Genomic DNA, 24,519 nt, shown 5'->3' with positions numbered 1-24,519 from the left:
CCAAGGGGCCACCTTCCACCTCACAATTAGGAAGGACTCTGAATGAATACTGGGGGCTGAGGAGAGGAGGAACAGAGATGCATCAGGACAAGGAGGTCTTCTTCTTTGAATAAAGTGTGTGAAGAAGAGCAGATAAAATCATGATTCTACCTCTTACAAACACACCAGAAATTTATAAAGGAAAGCTACACAATTCTAACTCATCAATTTCATGGGTCCCTTGACCCCTTGTATTAAATCTTCATCATTTCCATTAATTTAAGCCAAAATCATGTTGCCTAAATTAATAAAAAAGAAAATGGCATGTTAGATCTTTATTTCTTTTCCTGCCAGCTCTAAATGCTCCTCAGAATCAAAAGCTAAAGAATATTTTTAGTGTTAATCTTGGAATTATGCTTAATGGCTGCCATGTGCATAGAATGATGAACCAAACCTGCTCTTTGAGTCTCACGAGCAAACGAAGATAATAAATCAAGGAGGTCTGTTACAAGGGCAAAACTGACCCCAGAACTCCAGTTCTAGTAAGTGTGAAGGAATCGTGCCTACATTCTTGGTGAGAGTGAAAATGGTATCAAAGGTTCATGTGCTACCAGTGGGAGAGTAAGCTGTAAACGAAAATCTCAAGTCCTCTTAACCCAACGCTTCCATTTCTAAGACTACACAGGACATGAAAAGCATGAATCCTTAAAAAGAGAAAGTCAATCAATTGAACTACATTAAAATTAAGATCCTTTATTCCACAAAAGACACCATTAATGAAGTAAAAAGGGCAAACTACCTACAGAGTTGGAGAAGATACAACCAATAAAGAACATGTATCTAGATTACATAAATCAAGAAGAAAACAGAACCCAGGAAAAGAGTAGGCAAAAGACCATGAATTAAAGCACTGTCCCAAATAGGATATCCAAATGAACAACATTCACACCTAAACCTCTTTAACCTCACTAACAATAAGGAAAACACATTATAATGCAAATTAAGGCCACAATGAGATATCAACACACCCATAAGAATGGTTAAAATGAAAGTTAACCATACCAAGGAGTGCTAATGAGGATGAGGAATGGGCACAATGAAAACTGATCCAACCATCTGAGAATAGTTTGGCATTATGGGCACAGTTGAAGGTACAAACATCCCACAACACAGCAATGTCAGTCCTACATGTGATTCTCTAGAGAAATACGCGCGCGCGCACACGCACACACACGCACACACACACACACACACACACACACACACACCGTGAAGCAGATCCAGTGTTCAGAGCAGCAACATTTGTAACCTGGTCTATAAATAACCAAAATGCCCATCATCAGTAGAATCAAAACATGGTAGTATACAATGAAAAATGAATGAACTACCGCCACTACAACAATATGGATGAATTTTAAAAACAAAATGTTGAATGAAAGAAGCCAATCACAAAAGAGAGCACACTGTAATGACTCCATTTGTAAGAAGTTCCAAAAACAGGCAAAAATAAACTACACTCTTGGGGATGCAAACACAGGTGGGAAACAATAAGGAAAAACAAAAATAGAACTTCTAAAAAGGATAGTAGCTACTACCTTTGAGGGGAAGAAGGGAGCTGTGAGTGGGAAAGGGTTCTGGGGGCTGCTGGCCACGCTTGATGTCTTGATCTGTGTGGCAGTTACAAGGATGTTTACTTTACAACATTCATCAAGCTGAACATTTATGTTGTAAGCAGTTTACTCTTATATTTCTACAATAAAAAAGTTTTAAAACAAAAAATAATTCCAGTATTTCCATCAAGGAACACTACCATAGACAGTCATTTGAAATAAAGCTGCAGGGTATTTAATGACAAGAAATGATGATACAGCAAGTGAATTAAGCAAATCCATATGGTATGATTCCATCATCTGTTTTTAAAAAAATTGTGTGAATGTGTTTGCATAAACAAAAGACAAGAACAATGATATTAATGATATTCCTTACATATGTTAGTCATCGCTACCTCTAGGTGGCAGAGTTGTAAGGACTTTCTTTTTGACACGAGGTATTTTCTACAATTAATGTATATTGGCTTTTGTGATCAAGAAAATAACATTAAAAAAGAAAAATTATAATGCTAAATGCTTCTCTGGCAAGTAAGTCACTAAAAGCTAATTTCCTTTCCAGAGGCCCTAGAGTCTAGGGGAACCTAGTGTTGATTACAAATCTCATTAATTAAACAAACAGAAATACTGCCCATTTGTTTGCAATTCAAACTACCATCCCAAGTTTCTAAAGCCATATTTTCTGTAAAATGCAAACAGAACAACTTTTAAGAAAATGAAAGATTAGCAATTCTAATTCTGCCTTTTTAAAAATCCTTAATCTTTCCATTTTATAAACTCTACACGTTTGACACCATAACTTTCCAAACATTAACTGTAGATGTCTGACAAAAATGAAATGGGCTGAGAATTATAGGCATCAGATAATATGCCTTAGGACTCAAGACTGTTTTGTTTTTTTGTTTTTGGGTTTTTTTTTTTTTTTTCACAAGGATATTTTCTATCAAGAAACTGTGTTTAAAGAAATTAACAGGTAATAAGGGATCCTTCACTGAAACCTGAATACTAAAAATGTTACGAAAGCAGGATGCCTGGATGGCTCAGTCAGTTAAGCACCCAACTCTTGATTTTGGCTCAGGTCATGACCTCAGGCTCATTAGATCGAGTCCCATGTCAGCCTCTGTGCTGACAGCAAGGAGCCTGCTTGGGATTCTCTCTCTCCCTCTCTTTCTCTCTGCCTCTCCCGTGTGTGCACGCATATGCTTGCTCTCTCAAAATAAATAAGTAAACATTTAAAAACAAAAAATGTTATGAAAGGGGCGCCTGGGTGGCTCAGTTGGTTGAGTGTCCAACTCTTGATTTTGGCTCAGGTCATGATCCTAAGATTGTGGGATCAAACCCTGCATCAGGCTCCACACTGAGCATGGGACCTGCTTAGGATTCTCTCTCTCTCTCTCTCTCTCTCTCTCTCTGTCTCTCTCTCTCTCCCCCCCCCCCCCCCGCCCCGTCCCTCTCTGTCTCTCCTGTCTCTCCTCTCTCTCCTGTCTCTGTCTTTTGCTCTGTCTCTCTGTCTCTCTCAGCACCTGGGTGACTCAGTTGGTTAGGCATCTGACTTCGGCTCAGGTCATAATCTCATAGTTCAAGAGTTCGAGCCCCACGTCGGGCTCTGTGCTGACGGCTCAGAGCCTGGAGCCTGCTTCTGATTCTGTGTTCCCTCTCTCTCTGCCCTCCCCCTGCTCATGCTCATGCTCTGTCTCTCAAAAATAAACATTAAAAAATTAAAAAAAAAAAAAGATTCTCTCCCTCTCCCCCTCCTTCCCCACTCTCTCTCTCTAAAAAAAAAAAAAAAAAAAAAAAAAGTTATAAAAGACAATATTGGGGTATTTAAATGTGACTGCATAGTACATACAGCAAGGCTGCAATAATGTTACATTTTCTGAATATGATAACTGCATTGCATTTTAATATACGAGAATGTTCTTGGATCAATGTATACACCCTGTGTGTCCTTTTTCTTACTTTTTAAAATGAGGTATAATTTACACAGTAAAACACATATCTTACGTATACTATCTGATGAGTCTGACAAATGCATATCAAGATACAGAACATGTCCAACATCCCTAAAAGTTCCTTTGTGCCCCTTCCTAGCCAACCCCAACTCTACATTGCCTCTCCCACCCATTGACACAATTATTATTCTTATTTCTATCACCAAAAATTACTTTTGCCTGTTCGTGGTCTTCATGGAAATAGAATCATACAGTACATATTCTTTTGTCCCTGGCTTCTTTTGCTCAGTCTAATGTTGATGAAATTCATCCGTGTGGCCACAGGCATCAGGTCATTATTTGTTATTACAGAGTAGTGGTCATATACAACCATGTGTCTGTCTATTCTCTCATCAAAGGACATCAGCATTATTTCCAGATTTTGGCAATTATTAATAAAGCTACCACAAACATTCTTGCACACCCCTTTTTCTGGACAGGTTTTTTATCTCTTGTGAGTAAATATTCAGGAACAGAATTGCTTGGTATGGGATGAATGATTAAAAAGAAAAACAACTTCCAGACATTTCCACAGATTTCCACTCCCAGCAGCACTGTATGGAGTTCCAGACCCTCCACATCCTCACCATTTGGGTCATCAATCTTACTTTAGCCATGCTGGTGGGATGCAGTGGTACCTCACTGTGGTTTAAGTTTTTCATTTTTCTAATGACTAAAGACATTGAACACTTTTTTATATGCTATTGGCCATTCTCCTATCTTCCTTTTTGAAGTGTCTGTTCAAGTCTTTTGCTCATTTTTAAATTGAGTTGTCTTTTTGTTATAGCTGTAGGAATTCTTTGTTCCAGATACTTTTAAATACTGATCATGAGCATGTGTTACTTTTACAAATACATTTTAAACACTTTCATTTGGAAATAATTTTGTATATACAAAAAAGCTGAAACAGTAAAAACAGCACAAAGAATACTTGCCTATACTTTTTACCCATATTCACCTCCTAACACAAATAAGGGTTTTTAAAACATGGAATGTATCAGGGCACCTGGATGGCTCAGTTGGTTAAGCATCCAACTCCTGATTTCAGCTCAGGTCATGATCTCACAGTCGTGAGATCAAGCCCCAAGTTAGGCTCTGCTAGAGCCTGCTTAAGATTGTCTCTCTCTCTCTCTCTCTCTCTCTCTCTCTGCCCCTCCCCTGCCCACTCTTGCTCTCTTCCAAATAAACAAACAAACAAGTAAACAAACAAAAAAACAATAATAATAAATAAAATAAAAACACGGGAAGTGTATTAGTTTGGCAAGGCAACTAGAAAAGAGGCTAATGGTGAAAATAATAATAAATAAATAAACCTGAATATTTTCCCATAAGTCAGATATTTTATTTTTTTAATTTTTTTTTAAAGACTCTCTACCCCCAACATGGGGCTTAAACTTACAACCTCAAGATCAAGAGTCGCACTCTACCAACTAAGCCAGCCTGGTGCCCCAAGTCAGAGTTTAAAAAAATAAAAGGCACCGTGAATATAACAAGCCACAAACATGAATAAAATGGACCACTAAAATTTAAACCGATGAGGTTTTGGGGCGCCTGGCTGGCTCAGTCAGAAGAACAATGCAACTCTTGATCTCAAGTCGTGAGTTTGAGCACCACATTGGGTGTAGAGATTGCTTTAAAAAAAAAAAAAAAAAAAAAGATGATGAAGTTTTTTGGTTTTTTTAAAAATTTTTTAATGTTTATTTTTAAGAGACAGAGACAGAGCACCAGTAGGGGAGGAGCAGAGAGAGAGGGAGACACAGAATCTGAAGCTGGGTCCAGGCTCCGGGCTGTCAGCACAGAGCCCGACGTAGGGCTCGAACTCGTGAAGCACAATTTCATGACCTGAGCTAAAGTCAGACACTTAACCTACTGAGCCACACAGGCACCCCAAAACTGATGAAGTTTTAACTGCCCAAGATTAGGTTCTCAACCGGAAAAAAAAGATAAGCAAATCTCAGTTATGCCTTTGCTTTGTGGAAACGATAAACATATCCTGAGCAAGAAAGGAGTATGGTTTCTTAGGAAAGGCTCATCTAACAGTTGCTTAATATAAATTATTAAAAACTAAGAGCATGCCGACCACTCAGCAGTGTACTAACTACAATTCCTAATAATACTTTAAAAAAGAGAGAGAGAGTAGAAGAGACAAAGTGTTCTAATTTCTGGACAGTATAATTATCTATACTGAGAAACCAAGAAATTCAGACCAGTAAGAAATTCAGCGAGGTTGTTAAGATTCAAGATCATATTAAAAACTCCAGCGATTCCAACATTAGCAGTAATATCACCAATTAGAAAATGGAATTTATAGGGGTGCCTGGGTGGCTTAGTCAGTTAAGCGTCTGACTCTTGGTTTCAGCTCAGGTCATGATCTTATGGTTGTGGGATTGAGCCCCACATCAGGCTCTGCACTGTCAGCACAGAGCCTGCTTGGGATTCTCTCTCTGCCCCTCCCCCACTCTCTCTCTTTCTCTCAAAAATAAACTTAAAAATTTTTATATGAAAAAAATGTAATTTATAAGAACAAAGAATATAAGTTAATCAGGGGCAAATTTCACAAAAGAATTTTGTGAAATACAATCATCTAACGAAGAAAACAAAACTTTATGGAGAAAGGTTTAAAAATGGATGGGGCTCCTGGCTGGCTCAGTCAGTTGAGCATTGGATTTTGGCTCAGGTCATCATCTCCCAGTTCATAGTTCGAGTCCCGCCCTGTGTCAGGCTCAGTGCTGTCAGCGTGGAGCCTGCTTCAGATCCTCTGTCCCCCTCTCTCTCTGCCCCTCCCCCAATTCATGCTCTCTCTCTCAAAAATAAACTTTAAAAAAATGGAGAGCCACACCATCTTCTATATTAAGAAAACTCAACATTGTAAAGATGTCAATTCTCCCCAAACTGATTTGTAGATTCAATAAAATTCCAATAAAACATAATTTTTCTTGACTCTACAGTCAGCCTGCTTCAAATCCTCTGTCCTCCTCTCTGCCCCTCTCCCGCTTGCGCGATCTTAAAAATAAACATTAAAAAAAAAAGTCTTACTAAATTTAACCAACAGTTCTGAAAACATGAATGAATTTAATGAGAATTTGTAAATACCACATAAAAACTATTTATGTGTACAGAAAGTTTATAGATCCAAAGGTAAAATTCAACTTTAGACAATGGAGGCTATGGTCTGTTAACGATGTTTTAATTTTGTTATATGAATCCTAAAGAAGAATTAAAGTTAGCAAAGTAAACTCCATGTATGCTTGAAAAAAGGCTTCATCATTTTTTAAAATACTTAATGTAAAAAAAGTTCTATTGAATTTGAAATCCATTTGCATTATCACAAGCAATTTCACTATTATAGCTGTCAAAGAAAGAAAAGAGCTGTTATTTTAAAAATGAACACTCTTGGAACACAGTTTAAAGAGAAAAAAAAAAAACTGAGTTCTTCTTAAGGACAAAAAAAAAAGTTTCCATCAACGAGAAATAAATTCTCATCTATGATTTGCCACCCACCACTGCAAAGTTTCCAGTTGATTATGACTTGACCACAGGCCCATGATCCCTCCCCTGAAACCCTTAGATCTAGATAGGTTTTAGAATTCAAGATTTCTTGAATTTTGGGTGGTAATATAGTGCATATAGTTTTAATGTATCATATATTAACACACATTAATATTTTTCGAAATAACATGTATGCTCATACCAACTAAAATAAATAGCTTTGTCAGTCGGGATCAGAGTTTGGCTACCAAAGGAGTTTAAGACTGGTCAAGTTTACTGCCAAATGAGTTAGGAAAAAAATTTTCCAGTTCTCAAAATATTTTAGATTTCAGAATTGTTAATAATACAGACAGTAAAGAAAGCATGTTTCTCAGTACAGTTTTTTTAAAAGATTTGGAAGTTTTATAATTCTACTTCTCACCATAGTTATAAAATAAAATGTAAAGCAAATTAAATAAAATGTTTTCCTCAAAGCCTCAGAGAAAGCCTCCAAATCACCTCCATTTTACCCATTAAAATGTCAAGGTAAGTAGTCCTCTAGAAAAATTCTCATGCATTTGCATATGGAGACTACAAAAGTAAAAAGGTTATTACTGCAGTGGTATTTGTAATAGTAAAAAACATAAACATCCATAATAAGGGACTGGATAAGTAACATTAGGTATATTGGTATGATACACTATTCAACAGGAGTTGAAAGAAATAAAAAATACACCTATATAAACAGACTACACATTTTTATTTTTATTTTTTATTTTAAAAAAATTTTTTTTTCCAACGTTTTTTATTTATTTTTGGGACAGAGAGAGACAGACAGAGCATGAACGGGGGAGGTGCAGAGAGAGGGAGACACAGAATCGGAAACAGGCTCCAGGCTCCGAGCCATCAGCCCAGAGCCCGACGCGGGGCTCGAACTCACGGAGTGCGAGATCGTGACCTGGCTGAAGTCAGACGCTTAACCGACTGCGCCACCCCGGCGCCCCCAGACTACACATTTTTAATGGATCCACATGAATGCGAAGGACACACATTAGTAACAATGGTTGCTACTGGGAAGGAACAAGGGTCATAGGTCCTGGGTGGCAGGTGGAGGGATAGGGGTCTGTTCTGGCATGGAGGCATGGAAGTCAAGGTCATTTCCCATCTTCTCTGCACAAAGACCTGAGCTTCCATTTAAACATGGCAAAAATGGACACAATTCTTTGCATCCTCCTGAAGCCCCATTAGAATGACTATAAGGGAAAAAAAATAAAGGTATAAATGGACAAAGGGAAAGGGGGAGGAAAAAGGCAGCAGATGAGAGATGTCAACAGAATTCTGGAAGATGGATAGCAGGAAGAGAGGAAGTAATGGACTCAGCAGGGAGAAGAAAGCTGAAGTCCGAAGCTGCAGAGGGAAAATCCAAAAAGCCGCCAATTAGTACTGCAAAACCCCTAAGAGGACAGTGATTAAAAGTACCAGGAACCACTCCACACAGAGGCAAGCCATAGGAACTAAGACTTGAGAACTAGCTGGAAGTCTGAACCAGAAGTTGGACACCTCAGGTCCCCTCTCTGTCCCCAGTCAGGCTATACTCTTCTCTGGCTTCAGAAGAAAACAGATTTATATTCTAGTTGGATTCAACCATGGAGGGTCCAGAATAGAAGACTCCAGCTCAAGGAGTCAGGGAGGAAATGAGGTGCCACGCCCTAAACAGGAGCAGTAAGTCAAAGACCACATACAAAACAGTGATACCATCAGCTCCCTTCCCCAACCTGGCTCCCAAAGCTCTCCAAACAGTGGCGGCCCCACAATCCCAGCCCTGCCCTGCTCTCAGCTAGCGGGCAAGAGAGGAGAGGATTTCTCTTCCTGGAAAAAGTGACTAGCCTAAGAGAAAATACCTTCAAGTAGATAACTGTGGATCTCAAAAAAGCATCTGGGTCCCCACTCTCCATCCCAGCCAACAAATAGTGTCCACAAGCACAGAATCTGCCAGTCCTCTCACCACGTATGACCTGTCAAGGGCCACCAGAGATCTGAGCACAACTGTCAGATGAAACATAACCACCAAAAACAAAAGGACTTGAAAGGAAGCAGAGATAATGAAGATTTTACAGTAAATGTTCTCAAAGAGCCCCAAAACAAAAAGTACAGAATGCTATTTTTTTTTAATTTTTTAAAATGTTTATTCATATTTGAGAGAGAGAGAGAGAGAGAGAGAGAGAGAGAGAGAGAGAGAGAGACACGGAGACACGGAGACACGGAGACAGAATCTGAAGCAGGCTCCAGGCTCTGAGCTGTCAGCACAGAGCTCGACTCGGGGCTTGAACCCACAAGCCATGAGATCATGACCTGAGCCGAAGTCGGACACTCAACCGACTGAGCCACCCAGGCGCCCCAGAATGCTATTTTAAAAAAAATAATAAAGGAACATCAGAGAATGTGAGTAATCTGCTAGAAATATAAAATGATACAAAACAAAACAAACCCCCCAGCAACAACAAACAGGTTATTTCCCAAAGAACTGACTCAGAAGAAAAAGAAAATCATCAAGAAAGTCCCACATCAAATAGAAGTTCCAAGAGAAAATAGAAAAGACAGTTTTCCCAAAATGAAAAGACCTGAGTTTCCAGGTTTAATAAGGCAAAATGCCCTTACACAATGAATGAAAAAAAGATCCTAAAATCTTCCATTCAGAGAGAACACATCACATACAAAGGAATCAGAATGGTATCATGCTTCTTCAAGAGCCATTTTGAAGAATGTAATATTTTCTAAAATTCTTTTTAAGTAATCTTCATCTCTACACTCAATATGGGGCTCAAACCTATGACCCCCAAGATCAAGAGTCACATGCCCTTCTGACTGAGCCAGCCAGGCACCCCTCTTCTAAAATTCTTAAGTCAAACCAATAATCCAGTATGGAATACAGAATAAAGATATGTAAGGCTTCAAATACTTTTACCTCCTATGCACCTATTCTCAGGAAGTAACTGGAGAATCTATATTACACAAATAAATAATAAAAAACAAACCAAACTAAACCATAACAAAATGATACCTGCTCAAGATCTAGGAAAGAGAATATATCACAGAATACAGGTGAAAAGAATTTCCAAGGTGATGATGAAGGGAAACCCCAGGTAAACAGCTATGTGTATGTCAAACAGGGTAACCAACTTACCCCCATATGCCTGGGACTTTCCCAGTTTCAGCACTAAAAGTCCTGTGCCCCAGGAAATTTCTCAGGACAGTTGCCCGCCCCCCCCCCCCCCCCCGCCCCAAACATACCAGGAATAGGAGAAAGAACAGTTCCAGGACTAACCTTCAGAAGAAGACTGAAGGGGCACCTGGGTGGAAGTCGATTAAGCATCCAACTCTTGATTTCGGCTCAGGTCATGATCTCACAACTTTGGGATTGAGCCCTGAGTCGGGACCTGCAGAGTCTGCTTGGGATTCTCTTTCTCCCTCTCTGCCCCTCCCTCTCTTTCTTTCTCTCTCTCTCTCTCAAAATAAATAAATAAACTTAAAAAAAAAAAAAAAAAAAAAAAAGAAGGAAGACTGAAACTGATGTGTTTGACCACATCAAGAAGAACTTCATAGCTGTTAAAAAGCATTAGCTTCATCTTTTCTATTTGTAATCCATTTTGGTTTTTATCCCTCATCTTTATTATGTATTTATTTGTAAGTATATGAAACACAGCATGGCTATAAAAGTCAAAACTATTTAAAAGGTTACACTCAGAGAATTAACACTACCCTCATTCCCTTCTCTTCCCACCCCACCAACTTCCCACTCCATTCTTACCCACCCCGTTAGGGAATCAATCCCATTAGTTTCTGGTTTATTTCTCTTGTGTTTCTTTTCTGAACAAATGATAATATACACATCTATTTTATTCCCCTTTTATCATCAGACAAATTGTATGCCACAGACAATATTTTTTTTCACTTAACCATATATCCTGGAAATCACTCAATCACTACATAGATAACCTTCATTCTCTTCGCAGCTGCATAAAACTTCACCATACACATGTACCAAAATTTATGCAAACATTCCCCCATGTACTGGCATTTAGGTGGCTTTTAATATTTCACAAAGAAATATTACTGTCTTGAATAACCTCATGACTCTGTACTTTTGTATTATTAAAGGTGCCTCTTCAGGGTAAATTCCTGAAGAAGTAGAAATGCTGAGTCAAAGGTTAAATGTAAATGAAATTTTGTTAACAGTACCAAATTCCCCTGGAAAAAGTTTAGTGGATTTGTGTTCATAACAGCAATGTCTGAGTGCCTGTTTTCCCACAGCTTTGAAAAGAGAAATTATTGTGATACATATTTGCAGAAAACTTTAAAGTATTTCAAATGACTAACAGAACCACACTGAAGAAGGGCAGGGGTGAATCTAACCCAAGTAACTTTTGAACACACTATTTTAACTATGTACACTTGGGCTAAAGAACTAAATAAATGATAAATAGTAAGCTCTCCTTTTAATAGATTTGCTTTTCAGAGTGGAATGGAATGGCAATTCTGAAACCATTAGATGTATTCTGACTTGAGCAAATGAGCTGATAATAAAGTAGATCATGGGAGCCAGGATTCTCACTGTTGGAGCGGCTAATTATAAATACGGAAAGGTGTGAAGCTGGAATGAACCTGCAGTAAAAGACTGGAATCAGAGGTACCAGTATGAATCAACATATGTAAAAACAGACAAATACAGAAAAAGACACAGATGTGTACATGTATAGCTCCTGAGGATCCTGAGCTCCCTGGGAAAATGACTGATACCAAAGCTGGGGCTGGAAAATACAAGCTAAGCCCAGACACATGGCTGGGCCAGAAAACAAAGAAGCGAAAAAGAGTTCAGAATGAGGGGGACCTGTTAGAAGGATACAAAAGCCACGCTGAAGGGAGTCCTGCTGGCCACTTCTGTACAATTTCTGCATTAAAGTTAATGACAGTAGGGGCACCTGGGTGACTCAGTTGGTTAAGCATCCGACTTTGGCCCAGGTCATGATTTCACAGTTTGTGAGTTCAAGCCCCGCATCAGGCTCTAGGCTGACAGCTCAGAGCCTGGAGGCTGCTTCACGTTGTGTGTCTCCCTCTCTCCCTCTGCCCCTCCCCCACTCATACTCTCCCAAAAATAAACATTTAAAAAAAATTTTTAAACAAAGTTAATAACAGTAACAGATAACTCAATAATAAAATAACAATCCATAAATTCATAATGAATAAACAAATGAGGGAGAAAAGAAGGCTCTTTCTTACTGTAGAATGCCAATAAATGTCAAATGAATTTTAAAAATCACCACTTGAGGGGTGCCTAGGTGGCTCAGTCAGATAAGCATCCGACTCAGTTTTGGTTCAGGTCATGATCTCAGGGTTCGTTAGGACTGAACCCCACGTCAGGCTCTGCAATGACAGCGAGGCGCCTGCTTGGGATTCTCTCTCTCTCTCTCTCTCTCTCTCTCTCTCTCTCTCTCTGCTCCTCCCCAGCTCACATGCATATGCTCTCTCTCAAAATAAACAAACATTGTTTTAAAATCACCACTTGACAACCATCAGACTAGTAACTTTCAGGTAAGACCCATTCATCAAGGGATGCTAAAACTAATGGATGAAAGTTTGATGAGACTATATACACTCAAGGTATCTCTTTACAAGGTACTTATTATTTACAGTGAAGAAAATGGCAGACCCCACCTCAACCAAGTGACTGAAGTTATCATTAGGAGAAATCAAATAGAAATCATTTGTATCCTAATACAATGCACTGAGAATCCCATCACTTCTGAAGTATTCCTGTCAAAAGCTTACTACTTAAATCTAATAATGAAAAAACATTAGACAAACCCAGACTTGGGGAGCTTTCTAGAAAGTGAATGACCTGTATTCTTAAAAAATACTAAGGTCACAAAAGACAAAATTTGTGGAAACTTTTCCAGATTAAAGGAAATGAAAGAGACTTGACAAACAAATGCACCATCTGATCCAGGATTAGATGTATCCTGAACCAGAATTTCATAATTAGCATTAATAAAACAACAGGAAAAATTTGAATTAAGTATGCAAATGAGCCAGCAAGCAATACTGTATCAACATTAATACTCTAACTCTGATCATTGCAATGTGGTTATGAAAGAATTTTCCTTGTTTAGTAAGGAACATTATGTCTGCAACTTACTCTGATACAGGAAAAAAAATATGTAGAGAATGACAGAGAAAATATGATAATGTGATAAAGTATGTAAAATTAAGGTCTTTAAAGAATCAACTGAATATATTAAAGAAAAGACTGAAAAAAATTTCAAAATCATCTCCACTTGCAATAGCACCAAAATTAAAAAACACTTTAAAAATTTCAAAACACAGGCAAAACCCCAATGGAAACTATAAAACACTGCTAGGAAAAAAAAAAAAAAAAGACTACTTAAATCAATGGATATACCATATTCATGGACTGGAAAAAAATCAACATCAAAATGTTAATTTTCCACAAACTGATCTACAAATTCAACACAACCACAATCAAAACCCAACAGGCATTGTTTTGGCAAAAACCGACAAGTTGATTTTAAAGTTTATATGAAAACTTAAAGGACCAGGAACAGTCAAAACAATCTTGAAAAAGAAGAAGTTAGAAGACTCATACTACTAACATTACCTGATTTCTTGACGTATTAAAAATCATGAGAGTATGACACTGGTATAAAGATAATAGATCAATGGGACAGAATAGAATACCAAAACATATCTACGTATATAAGGGTCAACTGATATTTGACAAAAGCACCAAGACTATTCAATGGGGAAAAAAGAAAGTCATTTCAATAAATAAGACTGAAACAACTAAATAAACAAAAACACAAGTCTGAACTACTACCTCAAATTACACCACAAAATTTGGAATGGGGGCCTGGTGGCTCAGTCAGTAGGGTGTCTGTCTGACTCTTGACATCAGTTCAGGTCATGATCTCACGGTCATGAGATTGAGTCCTGCATAGGACTCCGTGCTGAGTGTGGAGCCTCCTTGGGATTCTCTCTCTCCGCCCCCTCCCCTACTCATGCTTTCTCTCTCTCAAAATAAATAAGCAAGCTTTAAGGTTTTTTTGTTTTTTTGGGTTTTTTTTTTTTTTTTTGGAGAGAGAGAGAGCACGTGTGCAGGGAAGGGGCAGAGAGAGAGAATCCCAGGCAGGCTCCATGCTATCAGCATGGAGCAGGATGCAAGGCTCCAACTTACTAACCGTGAGATCATGACCTGGGCCGAAATCAAGAGTCAGATGCCTACTTAACCGACTGAGCCAACCAGGTACCCCTAAATAAAAAAAAACTTGAAAAAAAAAATTAATTTAGATCACAGACCTAAATACAGGAACCAAAAATATAGTTTCTAGAAAGAAATATAGTATTTGTGTTATTGGATAGATTTCTAAAACATTAACTATATGTTTCTTAATGTGATAAAATGACTTTCTCAAAATTGAAAACCTCTAATCACACTTTAATAAAAATGAAAAGGCAGCCAAAAGACTGGCAAAAAATATTTGCAACACATATATCTGACAAAGGACTTACATCCAAAGTGTATTTAAAAAAAAACAAACAAAAAACTCTACAGATGAAAAATAAAAAGACAAACTATTTTTTTAAAAGGAAAAGCTGCCACTTTCCTCCCCAAACTAATCTTTCCTTACCTGGGGGCAGGGGGAGGATGGGGGGGGGGGGGAGGGGAGAAGAGCCCTGGAGGCCAAGAGTAGGGTACCATGCCTGAGTAGGGCACAGAAGGTCTCCATGCACAAGGATGGCATGGTGTCGGAGTCAAAGCTCAAGAAGGGTGAAATGCCCAAAGAAGCTATGACAAGACAAGGGGCAAGATGCCAAAGCTCAGCTGGGGTGAGGAGGGCATTTATATGAGAGGGCACTGGAGTAGGCAATCAGAGCATGAAGCAAATGAAGCAATCATCCCTGGGAGACCAATGTAATATACGGTGTTGGGAGTCCATGAGGGGTAGAGAGGACGTCTTTGTCAGAGAAAGGCAGCAATAGTGATGGGAGAGGAGATAAAATTATATAAGGGGATGGAGGGTTAAACTAGTAAAAATATATTAAGTAACAGGAAAAATAGGAGCTAGATTTCTTACTGTTGGTGAAGGCAGTTACAAATATGGAAAGAGAAAAATGAGAATGAATCCTCTGGACTTGTATTAGAATTTGTGGTATTGGTGTAAATTCATGGTTTTTAACATGTTCAGATGAAGCTAGACATATAGATGTAAGTGCATATATGTATATGTATGTAAATATGCCCAGATTTTCCTTAGCCTCTTCCTACTGAGAGGAACTGGTATCAGCAATACCCCAATAGCAGCAAGCACACTAGAACCTAAATCTTGGTTTCTCGATACCATTATATACTAAAAGAACCAGGGCTCCATGGAGAAATGGCTAATAGTAAGGGTGAGGGCAGGGAAAGTACACAGTGAACCTACATCATCTTTCTGGCAACAGCACCCCAAGACTGATGGGAATTTGTCAAAGGGACATAGAAGCCAGATTGACAAAATCCCCACCAGCTAAATTAGGAACAATTTGAACACTTAAATAGTTTATAGATTACAACCCACTGAACAAAACAGAAAACTGTGATTTCATACAGATATAAATAAATAAACTGAAATTTAGAAGGAGAATGGGATAATAGAGTTTCAAAGCTTCTCCCCAGGAGAAAAAGAGTTTTACAGTGATTAAGCCTAGCAAATGCTACTTTAACTAAGTGATATAAGTGGACATTAGTAATAGGACAAATTGAAACAATGAGCCTTTTGACAGGATGCACTAAGAATATAGCATCACTTCTCTGATATATCTGATGAAAACACGTATCTGAATCTAATCATGAGAAAACCTAAGAAAATCCAAGAAAATCCAAACTGAACAACATTCTATAAAATAACTGGTCTGTAAGCTTCAAAGGGGTCAAGGTCATGAAAGTCAAAGAAAGATTAAAAAAAAAAAAACAAAAAACTGTTCTATACTGAAGGAGACCAAAGACTTATGACAACCCCAGGTGGCATGTAATTCTAAACTAGAACCTTTAGGCATAAAGGATATTACAGGGACAATTAGCAAAAGTTTAATGGAATCTGATGATAAAAATTTCTCAATGTAATTTTCTGAATTTGATGGATGCGTTTTGGACATGGAGCTGACAGACATCCCTTTTTTTTTTCGGAGTCTAGTTGACAACGTTACATTAGTTTCAGATGTATAAAACAGTGATTCCACAAGTTTATACATTATGCTATATTCACAAGTGTACCTACCATCTGTCACCATACATCACTAACTACTACAGTATCACAATGTTCCTTATGCTGTGCTTTTAATTCCTATGACTGATTCATTCCCTAACTGGCAAGAAGCCTAGATCTCCCACTCCCCCCCACCCACCCATTTTGCTCCCCACTCTACTGCCCTCTGGCAAGCATCACTTTGTTCTATTTTTATAGGTTCGATTTTGCTTTTGTTTATTCATGTTTTTTGGGTGTTTTTCGATGAGATGAAGTTATATGGTATTTCTTTCTCACTCTGACTTACTTAGCATAATACCATCTAAGTCCATCCATGATGTCTCAAATGGCATGATCTCATCCTTTTTTATGGCTGCATAATATTCTATTGTATATGTATATACATGTGTATGTCTTCCTTATCCACTTGTCTACTGACAGGACACTTAGTTTGCTTCCATATCTTAGCTATTGTAAATAATGCTGCAATGAACATATGAACATAAGGTTGCGTTATTTTTTTCGAATTAGTGTTTTTGTTTTCTTTGGGTAAATACCCTATTATTGTAGATAATTAAGTAGAATTATTGAATCATATAGTATTTCTAATTTTTTAAGGAACCTCCATACGTTTTCCACAGTGGCTGTGCCAGCGGACATTCCCATCAACAGTGTAGGAGAGTTCCTTTTTCTCCACATCTTCATCAACACTTATTTCTTGTCTTTTTTATTTTAGCCATTCTGACAGGTGTAAAGTGGTGTATCACTGTGGTTTTGATTTGCATTTCTCTAATGATGAGTGATGTTAAGCATCTCTTCATGTATCTGTCTGCCACCTGTATGTCTCCTTGGGAAAAATGTCTATTCAGGTTCTCTGTCCATGTTTTCATCAGATTGGTTTTCTTGGTATTGAGCTCTTCTTCATATATTCTGGATATTAACCCCCTTAATAGATATATCATTTGCAAATATTTTCTCCCATTCAGTAGGCTGGCTTTTTGTTTCCTTCACTGTGCAAAAGCTTTTTATTCTGATGTAATACCAATAGTTGAGTTTTGTTTTTGTTTCCTTTGCCATATGAGACATTTTTAGGACTTTTATGGTTTCAGGTCTCACAACTTAGGTCTTTAATATATTTTGAGTTTATTTTTGAATATAGTGTGAAAAAGTGGTCCAGTTTCACTCTTTTACATGAAGCTGTCTAGTTTTACCAGCACCATTTATTGAGGAGACTCTTTTTCCTATTGTATATTCTGGCCTTTGTCATAGATTAATTGACCATATAATCATGGGTTTATTTCTGGGCTATTCTGTTCCACTGATCTGTGTATCTGTTTCTGTGCCAGGGCCATACTGTTTTATTACTACAGCTCTACAGTATAGACCTTGAAATCTAGAACTGTGGTACCTCCAGCTTACTTTTCTTTCTCAAGATTGCTTTGGCTATTCAGGATCTTTTCTGGTTCCATACAAATTTTAGTATTATTTATTTCAGTTTTATGAAAAATGCTATTGGTAATTTGATAGTGATTGCACTGAACCTGTAGACTGCTTTGAGTAGTATGGACATTTTAACAATATTAATTCTCCCAGTGCAACAGATATCTTTAACTGAAGTATTAACAGTAAGGAATTAAGACATGAGGCTCTAAAGCAGTTCAGGAAAAAAGAAGTTCTTTGTTCTGTACTTAAAAACTTTTCTGAAAGCTTATCAATGTTACAAAATAAAAAGAAATTCTTTTTTAAATGGGCAAAATACTTAATTAGACGTTCAAATAGGAAGATGATAAAAAAGGCCAATAAACACATTAAAATGTATTCATCATCATTTATCATCAGAAAATTGTAAATTAAAACAATGAGACATAAAGAAAAACATACAATCATATCCATTAATGCAGAAAAATTGTTGAGAAAATTTGACACATATTCATGATAAAAACTTTCAACAAACTATGAACAGAAGGGAACATCCTCAACTTGATAAACAGCAAAATACCCACAAAATATCTACAGCTAACATCCTACTAATGGTGAAAAACTGAATGCTTTCCCTCAAAGACTGGGAAGAAGGCAAGGATATCCATTTACAGCACTGCTGTTCAACACAGAGCCTGAAATCCTAGCCAGTGAAAGCAGTCAAGAGAAGAAAATGACAGATCAGAAGGAATGTATAACACTGGCCCTATTCACAGATGACAAGATGGCCTATATAGAAAATCCCAAGGAATTTAGAGGAAAAATTCCTAGAACTAGTAACTAAGTTTATCAAATTCAACAGGCTAGAGGTCAACACACAAAAATCATTACTGTCTATATGTTAGCAATCCGTAATTAGAAATCAAAATTAAAAGCACCATACCATCTATAATAACTCCCCCCCAAAATTAAATACTGAGGTACAGATCTAACAACACATACAGAATCTGTACGGTAAAAACTACAAAATGCTGGGGGTGCCTGGATGGCTCAGTCAACTAGTTGAGCATCCAACTCCTGATTTCAGCTCAGGTCATGATGTGATAGTTGTGAGATCGAGCCCTGAGACGGGCTCTGTGCTGGGTGTGGAGCCTGCTTAAGATTCTCTCTCTCCCCCTCTGCCCCTCCCCCGCTTGCACAAGCACATTCGCATGCACTTTCTCTCTAAAAAAAAAACAAACAAAAACAAAACAGAAACAAACACAACAAAATGTTGATTAAAATATCAAAGATGATCTAAGAAAATAAAAAGACATACCATATCCATAGATTGGAAGACTCAACACAGTCAAAATAACAATTCTCCCCAAACTGATCTACTGGTTTAATGTATTATTTACTATTAAAATCTTAGCAAAAAAAAAAAATTTTGTAGATCTAGTTAAGATGATTCTACACAGAGAGGCAAATAAATTAGAATAGCTATTAATAATTTTGAAAAATAATAAAGTTGAAGGAATCATACCACCTAATTTTACATCCTATCATGACTATGTAACACTAATCAAAATAGTATGGTACTGACAGAGGAACAAACATAGGGGTAAATGGAATAGAGTCCAAAAGCAGAACCTTTTACAAATGATGGCCAACGGGTTTTTGAAGACCTGTAAAAGCAATTTAACAGAGAAAAGATAGTCTTCACAATTAAATGGTAATTCAAAAACCGGCCATTCCAATGCAAAAAATGAACCTTGATGTAATTTTATACCTAATTCAAAAACTAACACAAAAGGAATAACAAACCTATTTGTAAAACATAAAACTTTTAGGGGCATTGACTGGCTCAGTCAGTGGACCATGTGACTCTTGATCTCAGGGCCATGAGTTCAAGCTCCATGTTGGATATAGAGATTACTTAAAAATAAACTCTTTAAAAAAATAAAATAAAACTTAAAATATAAGAGAAATTCGTATCATCTAGAGTTAGACAAAGAGTTCTTAGACATGATACACACAAACACAAAAAATATATAAAATAAAAATTTTAAATCAATAAAATGGATCTCATCAAGATTAAAATTTTTGCTCTGTAAAAGACATGCGTAAGAAAATAAAAAGATAAGCTACAGGCTTGAGAAAATATCTGCAAGTCACATATCCAACAATTTGTATCTCAACAACTCTATACATTCAATAATAAGAAAACAACCCAATTAGGAGCAATTCAGTAATTCAATAATTGAATTCAATTCAATAATGAGAAATAATAAGAAAACAGTTCAATAATAAGAAAACAACCCAATTAGGAGCGCCTGGGTGGCTCAGTTAAGTGTCCAACTTCAGCTCAGGTCATGATCTCACAGCTTGTGTATAGAGCCCCGCGTCAGTCTCTATGCTGACAGCTCAGAGCCTGGAGCCTGCTTCAGATTCTGTGTCCCCCTCTCTCTCTGCCCCTGCCCTCTGTCTCCTCAAAATGAATAAACATTAAAAAAAAAAATTTAAGGGGCGCCTGGGTGGCGCAGTCGGTTAAGCGTCCGACTTCAGCCAGGTCACGATCTCGCGGTCCGTGAGTTCGAGCCCCGCGTCAGGCTCTGGGCTGATGGCTCGGAGCCTGGAGCCTGTTTCCGATTCTGTGTCTCCCTCTCTCTCTGCCCCTCCCCCGTTCATGCTCTGTCTCTCTCTGTCCCAAAAATAAATAAAAAACATTGAAAAAAAAAAAATTTTATAAAAATAAAAAAAATAAAAAAAAAAAATTTAAGAAAACAACCCAATTAGAAAATGGGCAAAAGATTTAAAAATAAATTACACCAAAAGATATTGAAATGGAATGTAAGTACATGAAAAGATACTGAACACCATTAGCCATTAGGAAAACACAAATTAAGTCTTTGAAATTACTGTGCATCTATTAGAAGAGAGAAAAGGGAAAACAATAACAATACTAAGTGCTGTTGAGAAAGCACAACAACTCACAACACTGCTAGTGGGAATGAAAAATGGTACTCCCACTTTGGAAAAAAAGTGTAGCAGTTTTTCAGAGTGAAACATACACATATCCTGTAACCCAGCAATTCCACTCATAGCTATTTATTTTCATACTACAACCTGTAAGAAAATTTTCACAGTGGCTTTATTTGTAATAGCCCCAAACTAGTAACAACTAAATGTTCCTCACTGGAAGAATGGATAAACAACCTGGTATTCATAAAACAGAATACCAGTTCAACAATAAAAGAACAGTGTTGATAAACACAACAACTTGGATAGATCCCAAGTACCATGATGAGTGAAAAACACCAATCTCTAAAGGGAATATATTATATGATTCTATTCCATTCTGGAAAGGATAAAATTGTAATAAGGCTATCCTAGATACGATCTAGCAGATTAATTTTATATTGCTGTGTAACAAATTACCACAAATTTAGTGATTTAAAACAACACACATTTATTATTATCTCAAGTTTCTAGGGGTGAGGAGCCTAAGCACGGTTTATGGGTCTTCTGCTCAAGGGCTCACAAGTTTCAAATCAAAGTGTCAACTGAACTGCTTTCTTTTCTAGAGCTCAGGGTCCTTTTCCAAGCTCACATGATTATTGGAAGAAAACAATTTCTTGTGGTTGTAAGACTAAGGTCAATTCTTTCCAGGTGATCAGCGGGGCCTGTGCTCAGCTCCTAAGGATCTCCACAGTTCTTGTGATGTGGCCCTCTCACAATATGGCAGCTAGCTTCTTCAAAGTCAGGAAGAATTGCTCAATTCTTCCATCTCAGACCTTCAGGTCTTCTGTTAAAGGGCTTGCCTGATTGGGTCAAGCCTACTCAAGATATAGCCATCTGACTAGGGACTTTAATTACACCTGTAAAATCTCTTCACCTTTGCCATACCTCTCCAACTGTGAGATCATGACCTGAGCCAAAATCAAGAGTCGGTTAGGACGCACTTAAACGACTGAGCCACCCAGGCGCCCCTCACCTTTGCCATATCCTATTGTGAGAAGCAAACTGCACTTCTCACCCCTATGACAGAAAAAATGATAACAGATATAGGTTATCAGGGATAATCTTAGAATTCTGCCTAACGCATCCAGCCTCCAGCCATCTCTCCAGCTGACCACATACAGAAGAGCCCAGGCCAGATAATTGCAGATAATCTAAACCAGGCCAGACCAAAAATACAGCCTATCCCAACAATTCTCACAAGGAATTGTGAATTAAGTATACAACTGTTTTTAAGGCACTAAATTTTGGGACAGTCTGTTACACAGTAAAAGCTAACAGATACAACACACATGAAATACTTAGCCATACGAAATAATCAAGCGGGACTCAACGATCAGGCAGAAATGTCTCTATCGATGGGGCCAGTAACGCCAAAAGGAAACGTACATATTTTTAACATAAAAATAAAACAAATTAAGCTTCACTCATTTAGTATATGGATTGACACTGCTGCCCTTTTTCAATTCCTATGTAAGTCTTATGTCATATTCAGTATCCTGAAATTCGGGGTGCCTGGGTGGCTCAGTCAGTTAAGCGTCCGACTTCCGCTCAGGTCGTGATCTCGCGGTTTGTGAGTTCAAGCCCCACGTCGGGCTCTGTGCTGACAGCTTAGAGCCAGGAGCCTACTTTGGATTCTGTGTCTCCCTCTCTCTGCCCCTGCCTTACTCACGCTCTGTCTCTCTCTCTCTTTCAAAAATAAATAAACATTAAAAAAAAAAATTCAGTATTCTGAAATTCACATACTTATTCTCAACATGTTTCATATGCCTCATTAGACAGATTTTACACTAATAATGTGAATACCAAAAACAACGACAATAATGATAATAATAATAATGTGAGTACAGGGACACCAAGAAAACAGTAGGGCTGATGTTTTTACACCGAATATATAAACTTTTCATCAGGTATGTTACAAGGTAAAATCAATGATGAACATTATCATACCTGAAAAGAAGTTACCTGAAGTTTTCAAAGGCTGGAATATAATATATCCTCTATCATTAATAAATTCACTTTCACGTTAACTATTTTTAAAATATACTAGAATTAAAATTTTTTTTCATGCTTATTTATTAGAGAGAAAGAGTGAGACAGAGCCCAAGCAGGGGAGAAGCAGAGAGAGAGAAGAGGAGAGAGAGGATCCCAAACAGGTTCCGCACTATCAGAGCAGAGGCCAATGCGGGGCTTGAATCCACCAACTGTGAGGTCATGGCCTGAACTGAAATTAAGAGCGAGATGCTTAACCAACTTAGCCACCCAGGCTCAGGCCCCAATATACTATAATTTTTAAATACTCTTAAATTTGTTTTAGACTATATTTCACAATGGGCATATTATGAAAGAATACATGCTAACTTCTATCCAGTTACAATGGTATAAACAAGTACACACACACTTAGGATGTAAACTCAAAATGTTTTTATTGCCATTAAGGGAAAATTTTTTAAAGCGTGAATCGCACTGCCGTCAGCAATGGAAAGCATTGCAGTGACATGATCGGAGTGTGCTTCAGAATAATTCTGACAACAATCTGAACACTGCATGAGAGATGGACAGAATCTGAAAACCAGACAAATATTAAGAGACGAAGGCAGTAGTCAGGCCAGAAGTAACTGCTACCTGAGTAAGAATGTCAGAACTCTAAGGAAAAGACTGTGATGTAAGTAAGAAAGAATGAGAAGAACATATCCAAGCTATTTTTGTAGAAGAAAGAAAAGGAAATAAGAGAACATATATATCTGTATAGCTTTGTAAAAATAAACACTGAAAGGATAAACCCCACTTAACAGGCTGAAAAGCAAGACTCAAAAGGATCCATTTCCAAGTAACTTTATCTGCATTCCAGGACAAAGCTCAAAACCTAAGTACAAAAATATACACAACCCAAAGTAAAAATCACAGTGGCTCTCATTCAATCAAAAATTATTAGGAATGCACAGAACCAGAAAAATCTATAATGACCTATAATGACAAAAATAATAGAAACAGACCCAAAACTGATACAGAACTAGAGGAAGAGATAAAAAGTTATTCTAACTGTATTTCATGTGCTGAACACTGAACACATGAAGCAGATATGTATGAAATATAAAAAACACCCAAACAGAACTTCTAGAGGTAAGAAATGCAATGCCTGGATTAATAGCAAATTGAATCCCGCAGAAGAAAAGATGAATGAGAATGAAGATATACCAGCAGAAACTACCCAAAACAAACAGAGTAAAAAGACTGATAAAGTATGAACAGCACATCAGTAAGCTACAACCTCACGTGGCCAGATACCCAAAGGGAAAGGAAAGGTGTAGGAGAAAAATATTTGAAAAACTAATGGCTGAATATTTACCAAATTTGATCCAAGAACACAGATTAAAATAACAGCATATATCTCATCAGAAATAATGCAAGCTAGACACAGTGGAGCAAATTCTTTATAGTACAGAAAGAAAAAACTGTCAACCTAGAATTCCGTATCAAGAAAATATTTCTTTAAAAAGAGGAAATCATTTTTCAGATACATAAACGCTTTAAAATACTATCACTAGTAGAGGCGCCTGGGTGGCTCAGTCGGTTGAGTGACCAACTTCAGCTCGGGTCATGATCTCACAGCGCATGAATTTGAGCCCCACGTCAGGCTCTGTGCTGACAGCTCAGAGCCTGGAGCCTGCTTCAGATTCTGTGTCTCCCTCTCTCTCTGCCCCTCCCCCACTCACATTCTGTCTGTCTCAAAAATAAACATTAAAAAAAAATTAA

The 24,519-nt window shown here is 37.6% G+C and overlaps 1 protein-coding gene across 4 annotated transcripts in view; it reads right to left on the bottom strand.

The window, feature by feature from the left end:
* The window catches only part of ASXL1 (ASXL transcriptional regulator 1), a 78,845-nt gene that overhangs the window by 11,951 nt on the left and 42,375 nt on the right, over positions 1 to 24,519 (bottom strand). The window lies entirely within an intron of this gene.

The sequence above is a fragment of the Neofelis nebulosa genome, chromosome 9 (assembly GCF_028018385.1).
Source record: "Neofelis nebulosa isolate mNeoNeb1 chromosome 9, mNeoNeb1.pri, whole genome shotgun sequence".
NCBI classification, from domain to species: Eukaryota; Metazoa; Chordata; class Mammalia; order Carnivora; family Felidae; genus Neofelis; species Neofelis nebulosa.
This window is presented reverse-complemented; position numbering and strand designations above follow the sequence as displayed.